A 4,098-nucleotide genomic window follows, 5' to 3' on the forward strand; every position below is an offset into this window, starting at 1 on the left:
GGGAAAAAAGACAGAGACAGAAAGACGGAGATAGATTATAAGAAAACAATAGGACAGTCCAAAGGTACAGTGGATGTTCTGGAAAGGAGAAAGTTCTCCATCACTGGAGATAAGTAAAGAGGAGATAGTATACTTGGCAGTGATGATCTCACTTATATGTGGAATCTCAAGACAAACAAACTCATAGAAACAGAGAACAGGTTGGTGGCTACCAGAGGCGGGGTCGGGGGAGGTGGGGACAATAGGTGAAGGTGGCCAAAGGGTACAAACTTCCAGTTATAAGACAGGCGGGTTCTAGAGAGGTAATGTACAGCATGGTGACTATAGGTAACAGTAGCGTTATCACGTATTTAAGTTACTGAGAGAGTAGATCTTAAAACTTTTCGTCACAAGAAAAAAATGCGTGACTGTGAGGCAATGGATGTCAACTGCATAAACCTATTGTGGTAATCATTTCACAGTACAGACATATGTCAAATCATTATGTTGTATGCCTTAAACAAATACAATGTTATATGTCATTTGTATCTTAATAAAACTGGGAAAAAGTAAAATAAATAGGCTATCCAAAAAAGGGATAGAGAGAGAGAGAGAGAGAGGAAAAGAGAGAGAGAGAGTCTGAATTAGCTGACCTTATGAATTCCTTAAAATTTTAAGATTGTAAGATTCTGTGCAGTACAGAGAAAGAGGAAAGAAGACAGACAGATACTACCATTTTTGGTTGTGTGGATTGGGCCTTTTGCATCCTTTAAATATCTTCACAGTAGCTTCCAGAGGAAAGTATTCTTAAATGCATTTTCAGATGAAAAAATGGAATTTTAGAGATGTGCTTGCCAAAAGTCATGCAGAGAGATTGTGTACAGCTGGAATTTGTACTAAGGTCTTCCAGAATCCAAAGTCCATATTCAGTCCTCCATACCCTACTGTCCCCTGTAAAGAAGTGAAAAATGGATGGCAACTGGGAAAAATCACTTGATAGACCTCATTTTTCAAAAAATCTATGGCGCAGAGAGTTGAAAAGAAAAATAACCTCTTGGTGTTTGACCAAGGCCAGATTTCCCTCCTGTACATGTTTTGTTTATGATTTATCAAATATCCAACTTGAAAAGACTTGAAGTCTGTTTGTGTGTCTGTGAAAGGACAGGCAAGGAACAGAAGGAAGTGTGGTATTGTGCAAACTACAGGGCCCTGCGGCTTCCTTCAAGGATTTGTGAAAGATGGCAGCCACACCCTGTTTATGTTGGCAGCTCTTCAGCCCGCAACCAGATGAGAAAAATCTGCTGCCTTTCTCCTTCTCCTCTCCCAAACCCCACCCTCTTCTCTTCCACCAGGGCCATAGTCTCCTACTGGGAAGCTAGAAAAACTATACTCCTTCCCCAGATTTCCAGTTCTTGGCCTTAGGCCTACATTCTTGGGGTCCCTCTAAGCCCTGATATTGGGGAAAGGATTACCCTGGTCAATGTGGTAGTTCATATGTAATTCCTCTTTTCTAGATTAAAAAACACATGAATAAAAACCAAACAAGTGGACAGGGTATAGCCCAGTGGTAGAGTTCATGCTTAGCATGCACAAGGTCCTGGGTTCAATCCCCAGTACTTCCATTAAATAAACAAACAAACAAATAAACAAACCTAATTATCACCCCCTCGAAAAAAAGAAAATTTGCCATCTGTATTTAAAAACAAACAAACCAACCTACAGTTTCTTATTCCTCATTGCAGAGTGAAGGATATAAGGGTGGGATAGACTGGAAAACTGATTTTTTTTAAAAATATTCTTGTCTATCTGCTTCCCTTCTCCCCAAGGCAAAATTTCAGAAATTTCTCTTTCTTTGATATTTTCAGAATAAAAACATAAAGACCTTCTGTCGTGACAGCTTCAGCCCAGCCCCCTTTGGTCAGGCAGTTTTAACCTGATCGTTCATGATTTTCCACAATCTTCTAACTGGTCTTTTTGCCTTCAGACCCTCTCCAATTCAATTCTTCCTCCTTAACCTGCAGAAATAGCTCCCTAAATCACAGGCCCAATGATTCATTCCTCACTCAAGAGCATTCACTGGTGGTGTTGTTCATTATAGCCTGATGGCAACCAAATTTCTTGTCCTGATGTTCAAAGCCCTTGCCACTCAGGGATACTTGATGAACGTGGCACAGAAATCAAAGAGAGAAAAATATGAACAAAAGGCCTTTGGATGTGGCAAGAAGGAAGGAAGTGATGATCTTTCCAGCACAGCTGCAATGGAAGCTCATCCATCCCAGATGGGTTATCTGGAGTGGGGTTCAGAGGGGATTTGAGCAAAGCCAGGTGCTGAAGAAAGTGAGACGTCAGCTTAGCAGTAAAAGAAGAGAAGGAAATGGAAAAGTAGGTACAACTGGTGATGCCAAGTGAAAGAATTCGCAAGACTAGAGGAACTGGAGAGGATCTGGAGACGGAAGGAAAGGCCATGGAGGGGGATAGTCTGCTGCAGTGGTTCTCGGTCATAGCTGCTCACCAGGTCACAACCAGGCATTAGCAGAGCCAGATTCAGGCCTGTGCCTATAATCACAAGAGACACAGGAATGCTGGATGAGAACAGAGGCAATGGGTCATGGGAGGAACAAGGAACCCAGAATCCGGAAGGGAGAGGCTCACAAGGGGAGGATGTGGCACAGAGGACAAAACTACAGCACTTAATGCTTTTGCTTAAAGCAGGTCTCGTCTGCCTCTGCAAGTAGTTGTTTCAACTCGTTGAAAATAAAAATTTATTTTTCTGGATCCAGGATAAATGGAGAAGGTGTTCTCTGAACTGTCTTCTCAGCCTTAAATCTATAAACCAGCATGGTAAAACCTAGAAAACAGTTGCCCAACTGCAAGTGTCAAACAGATGTGTCCTTTCACACATGGTGTCTATTGCCTATTCTTTAAGAGACTCTGATCCTTCAGTCCTGTTTGGAATGATGGGAAGGGCTGAGGTTCTTCTGGGAAGCCACGTTGCTGTGGTCTCCCCTGCTGAGATGGCCCACTCCAAGACTTTCCTAAAGAAGCCTTTCTGGAACATGGAACATGGACAAGAGTGGAGCCACTGGGAATTATGGATCCAATTAAGTGTGTATTGCAATACTGAGTTGTCCTTTAAAATAGACCTTAAAATGACCCAGAGCTGATGTTACTTGGGACGTGTTCAACCACTCTGAAGTTGCTTGATCTTAGAAGTAGCATTTTGTCAGTGGGCTGAATTTCAAGCAGAAAAGACAGATGTGATTGGGTACAGGCAGTTAGGCTGATGAATGTTCTCCAGGGAGGACTATCCAGCTGGGTTCCAGATGGTGGGAAAGGCCTTGTCTATGAGGCAGTGGAAGAGCCAGATGAATAAGGAACATTTTAGTGCATGTTGATATTGACGGTTTGGAGAGGCAAGAGGGGAAAAGAGGAGACAGCAGCTGTAGGTTATCAAGAATGTTTATTTTACTGAATCATGAACTAGTCTTGAAAATCTAAAATTACTCTTGAAATTCTATCAGATGTGGCAGATAAAAAGATGGGGGGGGGGAAACCAATAGGTTCCCTCTGTGTGCACTTCCTTTGCTATATCTTCGATTGAGGTCTCAAGACATCACTCTTCTCAACTTGATCACCAATGTGTTTGGGTGGTCAGCCTAAGAGCAAACATACATGGCTAGGAATGGCAAGAAGGGCCTATTGTCCATCCATTTGTTGCTCCTCCTCAAGCCCAAATTTCAAACTCAGTAATGCCGGAAATATTTCTAGATGGACTTCACCTCACTCTGATTATTTCATTCTTTTGTATGCTCCCCAAGTCAACATGTATTTAGCCCTCTGTGTTTAAGGGCAACCAGAAAGATAAATCAGGTGGTTTCAAGTTGATGTCTTGAAATCCCCTAGCCACACACTGTCTTGACCTCTTTACCTCCACCAGCTTCAAACTCTATGCCGCATCAGTAACACAATGTGGCAACCCCATCCCAGACCTCCCTGGAATGAAAGACTGCTGATTTTAAAATCTCAAACCCTAAAATTTCCCTTTATCAGAACTTCCTGTTTTTCTACTGTGCAACTCTCAGTGACTCTATTCTTGGTGACTCTTTGTTCCTCAAACTC

This window comes from Camelus ferus, chromosome 10 (assembly GCF_009834535.1).
Source record: "Camelus ferus isolate YT-003-E chromosome 10, BCGSAC_Cfer_1.0, whole genome shotgun sequence".
NCBI classification, from domain to species: domain Eukaryota; kingdom Metazoa; phylum Chordata; class Mammalia; order Artiodactyla; family Camelidae; genus Camelus; species Camelus ferus.